Source organism: Larus michahellis, chromosome 17 (genome assembly GCF_964199755.1).
Source record: "Larus michahellis chromosome 17, bLarMic1.1, whole genome shotgun sequence".
Taxonomy (NCBI): Eukaryota; Metazoa; Chordata; class Aves; order Charadriiformes; family Laridae; genus Larus; species Larus michahellis.
Window position 1 is genome coordinate 9,023,838 of NC_133912.1, and position 10,501 is coordinate 9,034,338.

Consider the following 10,501-nt stretch of genomic DNA (forward strand, 5'->3'; position numbering starts at 1 on the left):
CTTTCATTTGCACGTGCTTTGCAGACAGTGTATTTATCACCGGCAATCCTAAGAACCTATATATCTGTTGTTTAAATAAACTGCACTTTTTTTAAGTAGCTAGCCGTTTTGGTTTCTCACTGAACGCGACCAAAGACTCGAGAGTGGCCGTGCTAGTTCATGAGCACGACTAGACTGAAGGTGCAGTCCACTATTAGTGTATCCAAATCGTAATAGTTTAATACATATTAAACGCGATTGGACTGATAGTGCTGAATTGGGCATCACTCAGAATTTAAACCTAGCCGCACCTAGCCTCCCACCTCGGTGAGGAGTGTTAGAACACAAGGGGGTTTATCTTCTGCTAAAACCGCTTTGCCCCTTTTCACGCAACAGCGTGATGCTAGCGCATCCCAGGCAGGGCAGTTCCAGCCTGTGTCTGTTTTCATGTCGTTCATGTGGTCCGTGTTCTGCATCTTAGACCTTTCTCGGGTCTCAAGGTCATCTTTAAGCTCTAGGAGCATGGCATGGTGCCTCAGGCACCATCCCTAGGGTCTTGAATGCCTGCACCTGTGGGCATAGCACCAATCATCTGCTGCTCTTCTTGTGTTACATGCCCAAAGTGTAGATCGATCTTGCAGGGAAGAAGTCCCAGTTGTGGAAGTGGACCATTTGGAAACTTCTGAGATGCACCATTAGGTTCTTAGGTCTTGAAGCCAGGCTTCCTGTGCATATGTCATCTCTGTTTTGAGAGTCACTTCTTGTCTTGGGCCATGTCATTCTACCGATTTCCTGGAGCTTCCCTAGATCCTCCTCACATCACCATCAGGGGCATGCAGGCCACCTTCCCTACGGGTGACTTCCATTTAGGCATGTTCTTCTTGATGAGATTTTTCTTTCATAAGCATCACTTTTCTTGCTGAGAGTTTTCCCTCATTTTGGAGGCATATTGTTTGTAGTATTCTGTGTAGCGTTGGTTTGTGCATATATGTGTGTTCGGCTTGGGGCTGCCCTGCCTGGGTGTGTAGCGTCAGGGGTAGGAGATGCAGCAAGAAGAGTCTGTGGTTAATATGTGGATCTGCTTAGACGGAGATAAAGGTTTTTTACAGTCATCTCAAAGTAGCTGTCAGCAGGCCGTGTGGACAGGTTCTTCATTAATCTTCGATGGGAAGAGCAGAGCTATGTGGGAGGGGCTGTTCAACAGTGAAGGAGATGGCATCTTAAAGACGTCAAGGCTGTTTTGTGTGGGGCTTAAAGTTAATGGGGTTTTTAATGTTACGCTGTAGTTACAGCCAAGGTGGTATTTCTAAATAGGAAGAAGAATTTTGGTGTTATGGAAATATTGAGCTGCATCCAGCTGACTGGTTTGATATAGTTATATCAGATGCATGAGAGACAAGCTGTGCAGCGCAACCTAGGAGAGCCGAGGGGAGCATCGTAACAAAGGGGGTCAGTGGGTAGTATTAAAGTGAAGACAAGATGTGTGGATCTATGACTGTGTTACGGTAACATTTTTTCAGTTTGGAGCTTGAAGTGATGTTGGATTTGGCCACCAGGGCTGACTAGGGCAAGGTAAGTGATGAGCTGAAGTTGCAGTTATTTTTTCAGGTGTTGTATTGTGGGTCAAGCTTTAAACAACCTGTTTGATGTGGATTTTACAGGTGGTGTGCAAGCCTCCAGGTGGCAACCCAACCTGATGGAAGATGGGCCAGCAAGGTGTCAAGGTAAAGGGGTGGGAGAAGGGAATTGGTGCATGCAGGCTATGGATTTGGGCAGTATCTCAGCATGTGCTGTTCTGTTTGGGTTTTTGCAAGTGCCACACCCAGGCTCAGAGGGGTGATGCCACATGCTGATAAGGGACTCAAACTGGTCAGGTGGTTATAGGTACCATCGGTGTGTAGCAGCAGAATACTACATGGCAGCTCAGTGGAGTGCTTGTCTTTGGTTTTCAGGTACGTGTGGGCGGCCTGTGGAACCAGATGAGTGTTTGAGGTGAGTGGGATAGTAGAGAGCAGGTGCACGGGGCTGGCGATTACTTTCAAGTGCAATGATAATTTTCTGTGTCTTGGTCTCTTAGATGCCACAGTCAAAGATAGCCTGTGGGGGGCAGTGAAAAGGGAATGTTGGTGAGGATGCTTCTGAACATGCTCAAGTGACTTGGAGGTCACTCTAAGGGTGGGGTGTAGAAAAACATTTGTATCTTAAGTGGTGTTCAGTATTCTGTGCTTAACAAGTAGAACACCTGTTGACTTATAAGAGGCCTGTTGTAGACTGAGAAGCACCCTAAGGAACATGCTTGAGACCCCTGCTCTGCTGTGGGAAAGATCGAAGAACAGCAGTAAACTCTACCTGTGTCAATCCCTGATCGACCAGTGAAAACAGGGTGCTTAGCAATCAGCTAGCATCAGCTGAGCTCTGCAGCACCTACAGAGTCGCTTGTGTGCCTTTGCCTGGGTGCTGCTTTTGGAATTCCTCTGTTGGCAATGTAACAAAAGTACATTTATTCTTTGCAGTTCTTCTGTTGTTTTGTATGAGCTATTGTGGGGTTTCTTTTACAGGGTAGCTAAAGCATGTTGAGCCTTGATAAAAATATTGTTATTGCACTTAATGATCTCTTTTCCTGTGTAGGTTAGCATGACATGTATCTCTTTATATCTACGCCCTGCAAAAGTTTAATTAAGTTTACTTCTCTACCTGGTCCTGTTGCTGACACAAGGGATGTAGCTGTAGTAAAAGAGCACATATTGTCACTTCCTGTAGGGGTCGCTTTCTCTGTTTTGTTGTTTTGCACGCTGTAATCTTCAAGCGTGTGAGAAAAGGAGCAGCCGCTCCTCTGGCAGACTTTATGCCTTCTGCTGGTTGGCCTGGCCCCTTTCCCTGGTGATGGTGGGAAGGGGGGCGGGCAGGGGCTGGTGTACACGGACCACGGCGTCTGCTTGGGAAGCTCATTCTGCTGCCGGGCTTCTCCAGGGTCAGAGCTCTGCTGGTCCTTCCGTTGATTACAGCTTTGGAGGCGGCTCAGCTACTGGGACGGAGATGTTATCCCATTTAGAGAATTGGAGGTAAGAAGTTGGAGGTGGTAAGACTTTCAGGACCAGGTGAGGTTTGGCAGCATGTATAGTAGAGAGCGCTCTTGTATGCTGTTTCTTTTCCTTGTAGTTTTTCAGGTCAGTCATGTTGTAATGAGTGTTCAGAGGCGGCAAGATGGTTTAACAGTATGACTTCTTTATTCTAGGTGCAGTGTGTTTTCCTGGAATCCCTGACTGTATTGAAGATGGAACTTTATTTGTTTTTTTTTCCACTGGCTTTGCTGTATCCCAGGTAAGATGCTAATAGAATTTGTCTCAATCGGGCAGATGATGAGATTACTTTGCAGGGACTGGGCGAGCATCTTGTCTGCAGTTGTAGATGGAGCTTTCGCATTTCTCAGGAAAGGAAGAGGGATGTAAGGTATAATGTCTTTCAGGGTGTGGGACGGCTTGTTGCCTTCCCCCACAGCGTGCAGGGTACGGCATTCAGGAGGGTGACAGTGTTGTGGAGGCGGCATCTCCTCTCAGGCTGCTTATTGCTTGTGCTGTGGCTGCTCTTGGGATTATTTTTTTTCTTTTCTTTTTGCAGAGGAAGAGGAGGAAGCTGGTGACTGTAGGAATGTATCGGATGGCTGGTTTTTGTGGACTGCGTCAAGGATGGATTTGGATGCCACCCGGGCATCCAAAAGTTAAGTAGATAGTCAGGCACTGGAGAGGAGGGGCCGAGGTGGACAATTGCAAAATGAGGTCTTTGACGTTAGTGTAGTGGCGAGGGCTGTCCCGGGGCACAGTCGTATTTGGGAAGGTAAAGGATGTGGCTTACTGTTCAGTGTGATGCTAGTGCATCCCGGGCAGGGCAGTTCCAGCCTGTGTGTGTTGTCGTGTCATTGTTTGTGTGGTCTGTGTTGTGTATCTTATCCCTTTCTTGGGTCTTGAGGTCATCTTTGAGCTCAACGAGCATGGCGTGAGGACTCGGGCATCATCCTTAGGGTCTCGAATGCTCGGATCCATGGGCATAGCACCATTTGTCTGCTGCTCTTCTTGCGTTAGAAGCTTTAGGCGTGCATTGGTCTTGTGTCTTGGAAGTTTCTGGACAGCCCGCTTCCGTGACTGGGACTTCTTCCCTGCATTGTTATGTTCTTAGGTCTTGAAGACAGGCTTCCTGCGCATACATCTTGTCGGGCTCGACGATCCCTTCTTATCAGGGACTGTGGAGTTCTACACTTTGTTTCAGGGGGTTCCGTGGAGCCTCTTCATGTCATCACCACCACAGTCCTGCAGGCCTTCTGTCTTTCTTGCTGAGAGTTTTCTCTTGTCTTTTCAGGCGTGTCTTTCATGGTGTTCTTCATAGTGTTGGTCTACGACTGTGTGCGTTTGGTGTGGGGCTGCCCTGCCCAGGTGCGTAGTGTCCAGGGTAGGCAGAATCACGATGAGAGTCCGTAGTGAATATGAGGATCTGCCTAGACCCAGGCAAAGGTTGCGTAGTCATCTCGAATCGATTAGCTCTCGAGAGGCTGTGTGGATGGTTCTTTCATTAGTGGGCACTGGTATATGCGGAGCTAATTAGGAGAGGGTGTTCATGGTTAGTGAAGGAGACAGTATCTCAAAGACAGTAAGGCTGCTTTCTGTGGGGTGTAATTTTTGTGGGCTTACTTTTTTTTTTGGATGGCAGTTGGACTTAGGTGAACTTAGTTTGACTTATGTGAACAGGGTTCCTAATTAGAAAGAAGACCTTTGGAATTAAGCTACTGCTCTGCATTAGGGTAATGTTTGATATTGGTGTTTTTTTTTCCGATGCAGAGAGATGAGATGGACAGGGCGATGCAGGGGAGCCGACAGGAGTGCGGTACAAAGGTGGCTCTGCACAAGGTAATAAAGGGAAGATGTGACTGGTGGCTCCATGAATACATTTGCATTTGAGGTTACGTAGCCGTGTGCGGGTCTGAGGTACAAAGGAACCACTGTACCAGTAACTTTACTTTTCAGGTAAGTCTCTTCCAACGAACTGAACTCTCTGAAGATAATAATGCATTTTTCAGGTAGTATCTCTCTTCAGAGCCCCAAGACCTTGTATTTACACTTAATGCCAAGGGATGCCATGCAGAGAGGCTCTTGCTTATACTTTTGCTGTAACAGTGCAGCTCAGCTAACTTTTATATATGACCCATCTGAGGGTCGGAAGCGGAAAAGCATAGAGGGGTTGCACCCACAGTGAAGAGAAGACAGGACCGGTGACCCCAATCTGACTGATGGGGTATTGCATCCCATCGTCATCATGCTCAGTATAAAAGCAGAGGGATCAACGGTGTTGGTACCTGTCATCTGGCCTCTGAGGACTCCTCTGTCTGTTCATTGTCCTTTGACCCTGATCCATGCGTTTATGCAACCATGTCTGGAATCTGGTTCCAGTCCGTCACAGAGTCTGGTCCCGGACTTTCCCCATGCCTGCCGGTGAAGCAGTGGTCATCCTGGGAGCTCCGTATCGGGTTGTGTATGTCCTGTATATATTTAATTGTTTTCTTGTTACTGTTGTCTTTTCTCAGTATTTTTGCTGTTAAGATTTCATTACAGTTCAGTTTATCTTTCAGTCCCTAAGTCTCTGTCTCTTGTTCTTTTCTGCCTCAGGAGAGAAGTTAAAAGGGAGCATGTGTCACTTGTTTTATTGCATGGCCTAAGGCACAACAGCAACAAGGGACAGGGCACGGGAGCAGACTTGGCCGAGGAGAGTGGCAGCCCCAAGCCTTGTTTCCTTCTCAGCTGCTGCATTACAGGCAGTGTACAAACCTCTGCTTGCACTCTTGTCTGTCGGTCTGATCTAGAACGTGGTTCTGGCAGAAGTCGGGTTATATGCATTGTCTTGCTCGAAATGCTGTATGACTTGTTCTGGGGTTTCTTTTACAAGTAAACGAAAGCACATTGAGTCTTGATAAAAATATTGTTATGGTGCTTAATGATCTTCTTGCCTATTTAGGTTAGGATGATGTCTTTCTCTTTCTGTCTATGCCCTGCAAAAGTTTAATTAAGTTTACTTACCTACTGGGCCCCGTTGCTGACACAATTGACATAGTTGTAATAAAAGAGCATGTATTGTCTGTTCCTGTAAGGGTCACTTTCTCCGTTTTGGTGTTTGCATGCTGTAATTTTCAGGCCTGTGCGAAAAGGAGCGGCTCCTCCTCTGGCAGGCTCTATGCCTTCTGGAGGTCAGCCAGGCCCCTTTTCCAGGTGATGGTGGGAAGGGCGGTGGGCAGGGCCCAGACTATGTAACCCACAGCCTCTGCTGGGGAAGCTTATTCGACTGCCAGGCATCTCCAGGGCCAGAGCTCTGCCTGTCCTTCAGTCGATTGCAGCTTTGGAGGCCACTCAGCTCCTTGGGTGGAGATGTGATCCCATTTAGAGAACCGCAGGTAAGAAGCTGGAGGTGGTAAGGCCTTCAGGACCAGGTGAGGTTTGGCAGCACATATAGTAGAGAGCGGCCTTGTATGCTACTTTTCATCCTTGTGGTTTTTCAGGTCAGTCACGTAGTAATGAGCATTTCGGGGCGGTGAGATGGCTTAAGGGTATGGTTTTCTCTCTTCCAGGCATGGTGCATTTTCCTGGAATCCCCGTCTGTATTGAAGATGGAACTTTTTTGGTGTTTTTTTTCATTGGTTTTGCTGTATCCCAGGTAAGATGCCAATAGCATTTGTCTCAATTGGGCAGATAATGAGATTACTTTACAGGGACTGGGTGTGCATCTTGCCTCAAAAAAGCAGCAGGGACGTAAGGCATAATGTCTTTTAGGGTGTGGGGCAGCTCATTGACTTCCCCCACGGTGTGCAGGGTTTCGCCGTGTCCCTGGAGCCTTTGCAGCTTGTGGCATGCCCCTGGTGTAGGTCGGGTCAGGGCTTTGCTGACTCTGTGTGTCTGTAGCAGAGCTTGGAGTCTGTGGGAAGACAGAAGATAGGAGATGATGGCGGAATTCAGGTAGGGGCTTGGAAGAGTGGCTCCCGAGGAGCGTCTGATGCCGGGGGTTCGGGCCAGCAACTAGCGGGCGGGAGCTGTGGGGAAGTAGGGCTCCTTCCCTGTGGGCTCAGGGATAAGAGAGGGGCTTTCTAAAGTTTTGGCACAGGGGGAGAGCTAGGAAAAGGGAGGTGGGTTCACGACTTTTTCTCGGACAGGTTTTGCCGTTGGGTTTGGGTGTTGACGGAGCCTGGTGTGTTCTAGCCTCTCGCATTTGAGGCAAGCCGGATAGTATCGAGGAGGAGCACGGAAGTGGTGGTTTCGCAGAAGCGCAGTGGTAATGTTGTGTTTCTTGGTATCTTAGGTGCTGTGAATCACTGTTGTGCAGCATTGGACTCTGGAATCGACGCTGAGCGGGCCAGCAGAATGCCTCGGCGTTCATGAGGCTGAGGGTGTTGTGGAGGAGGTTAGCATCTCCTCTCAGGGTGCTTATTGCTGGTCCTGTGGCTGCTTTGGGGATTATGTTTTTTCTTTTCCTCTTGCAGAGGAAGAGGAGGAAATTGGTGACCGCAGGAACATATTGGATGGCTGTGTTTTGTGAGCTGCCTCAAGGATGGATTTGGATGCCGCCTAGCCCTCCAAAAGCTAAGTTGAGAGATGGTGCTGCAGGGGGGACGAGGTGGACAATTGCAAAATGGGGTCTTTGACGTTAGCGTAGTGGGGAGGTCTGTCCCGCGGGACAGTCTCCTTTGTGCAGGTAAATGATCTTGCTTACTCTGTGGCATCATGCTAGCGCGTCCCGGGCAGGGCAATTCCAGCCTGGGTGCGTGTTGTCATGTCCTTTGTGTGGTCCATGTTCTGTGTCTTAGAACCTTTTTGGGTCTTGAGGTCATCTTTAAGCTCTGGGAGCATGGATTGTGCTTCAGGTGCCGTCCCTAGGGTCTCAAATGCCTGCACCCATTGGCATCGCACCAACCGTCTGCCACTCTTCTTGCATTAGAAGCTTAAAGTGTGCATCAGTCTTGCATCTTGGAAGTTTCCAGACAGCCCGCTTCTGCAACTGGGACTCCTTCCCTGTGTTATGTTCTTAGGTCTTGAAGCCAGGCTTCCAGTGTGTCCATCTTATCGGGCTTGATGGTCCCTTCTTTTCAGGGACTGTGAAGTTCTACACTTTGTTTCTGGGGGTTCCGTAGAGCCTCTTCACTTCATTACCGTCACGGTCCTGCAGGTCTTCTTGCCTGATGGTGACTTCGCTGCAGGTGTCATCCTTCTTGCTGAGACTTTTTTTCTCAGCTTTGAGGCGCATCGTTTGTAGTGTTCTGTGTAGCGTAGGTCTGTGTGTTTGGCTTGGGGCTGCCCTGCCCGGGTGCACGGAGTCCAGGGTAGGCAGAATCACAATGGCAGTCTGTAGTGAATGTGAGGATCTGTCTAGACTCAGGCAATGGTTGCATAGTTATCTCGAATCGATTAGCTCTCGGTAGGCTGTGTGGACGGGTGTTTCATTAGTGGGCACTGGCAGAAATGGAGCCAAGTCGGAGAGCATGTTCACGGTTAGTGAAGTAGGCAGTATCTCAAAGACGGTAAGGCTGCTTTGTGTGGGGTATAACGTTTGTGGGCTTGTTTTTTTTTTTTGATGGCAGGCTGTAGTTTGACTTAGGTGAACAGGGTTCCTAAGTAGAAACAATACCTTTGGAATTAAGCTACTGCTCCGCATTAGGGTAATGTTTGATATTGGTGTGTTGCTTTTTTCCAGATGCAGAGAGAGGAGATGGGCAGGGCGATGCAGGGGAGCTGAGAGGAGCGCTGTACAAAGGTGGCTCGGCACGAGGTATTAAAGGGAAGATCTGACCAGTGGCTCCATGAATACAATTGGGCACTTCTTTTTTTTTTTTTTTGTTTTATGTGAATGTGAGTTTGCGTAGCCACGTGCTAATGGGCTGGACTGAGGTACAACAGAACCAGTTTTCCTTTCAGTAATTCTACTTTTCAGGTAAGTCCCTTCCAACTAACTGAACTGTCTGAAAATAATGATGTATTTTTCAGGTAGTATCCACTTCCAGAGCGCCAAGACCTTATATTTACACTTAATGTGAAGGCATACCATGCAGAGAGGCTCTTGCCTTATACTTATTGCTATAACAGTGCAGCTCAGCTGACTTCTATGTATGCCCCATCGTAAGCAGAAAAGCTTAGAGGGGTTGCACCCATGGTGAAGAGTAGACGGGATCGGTGATTTGAATCTGACCAACACAGTATTGCATCCCATCCTAATCACACTCAGTATAAAAGCGGTGGGACCGAAGCGGTTGATACCTTTCCTTTGATGGGCGGCATCTGAGGACTCCTTTGTCTGTTTGGCATCCTGTAATCCGATCGTGCATTTATGCAACCACATCCGGAATCCGGTTCCCATCAGTTGTGAGTCTGGTCCTGGACTTTCCCCATGCCTGCCAGTGAAGCGATGGTCATCCTGGGAGCTCTATACCGGGTTGTGTGTGTATATATATTTTCTCTCTGCTACTGTTTTCCTGTTATTGTTGTCTTTCCTCAGTACTACTTTTCTGTTTATATTTCATTGGACTTCAGTTTCTTTTTCAGTTCCTAAGTCTCCCTCACATTCCTTCCTTCCTCAGGAGAGAAGTTAAAAGAGAGCATCTGTCACTTGTTTTAATGCCCAGCCTAAGCCATGACAGCAATGACAGATAGGGCACCGGAGCGGACTTGGCTGAGGACAGCAGTGGTCGGAAGGGTTGCTTCTTTCTCAGCTGCTGTCTTTCTCAGCTGCTGTATTACAGGCGGTGTACAAGCCTCTGCTTGCGCTCTGTCCATCAGTCCAATCCAGAACATAGTTCTGGCAGAAGTGGGGTTATGTGCATCATCTTGCTAGAAGTGACATATGACCCCCCCCAGCATTGTGGGTTTTCTTCTACAAGGAAACTAAAGGACGCTGAGTCTTGATCAAAACATGGTTATTGGGCTGAATGATCTACTTGCCTATGTAGGCTAGGATGACATCTTTCTGTCTACGCCCTGCAAAAGTTTAATTAAGTTTACATACCTACTGGGCCCCATTGCAGACACAATTGATGTAGTTGTAATAAAAGAGCATGTATTGTCATTTCCTCTAAGGGTCACTTTCTCTGTTTTGGTGTTTTGCATGCTGTAATTTTCAGGCCTGTGAGAAAAGGAGCAGCTGCTCCTTTAGCAGGCTCTATGCCTTCTGGAGGACAGCCAGGCCCCTTTTCCAGGTGATGGTGGGAAAGGTGGTGGGTGGGGCCCAGGGTATATAAACCACAGCCTTTGCTGGGGAAGCTCATTCTGCTGTTAGGTGTCTCCAGGGCCAGAGCTCTGCCTGTCCTTCAGTCACTGGCAGCTTTGGAGGCGCCTCAGCTACTGGGGTGGAGATGTTATCCCATTTAGAGAATAGCAGGTAGGAAGCTGGAGGTGGTAAGACCTTCAGGACCAGGTGAGGTCTGGCAGCATGTATAGTAGAGAGCAGCCTCATGTGCTGGTTCTCTTCCTTGTGGTTTTTCAGGTCAGTCATGTTGTAGTGA

At 48.2% G+C, this 10,501-nt stretch overlaps 1 long non-coding RNA gene across 1 annotated transcript; it reads left to right on the forward strand.

The window, feature by feature from the left end:
• Positions 1–6,590: 6,590 nt before the first annotated feature.
• LOC141732430 (uncharacterized) lies at positions 6,591–7,560 on the forward strand. Its single transcript, XR_012584107.1, has 3 exons — positions 6,591–6,672; positions 7,312–7,413; positions 7,493–7,560. It is a non-coding gene; the product is annotated as an uncharacterized LOC141732430 (long non-coding RNA).
• Positions 7,561–10,501: the final 2,941 nt, after the last annotated feature.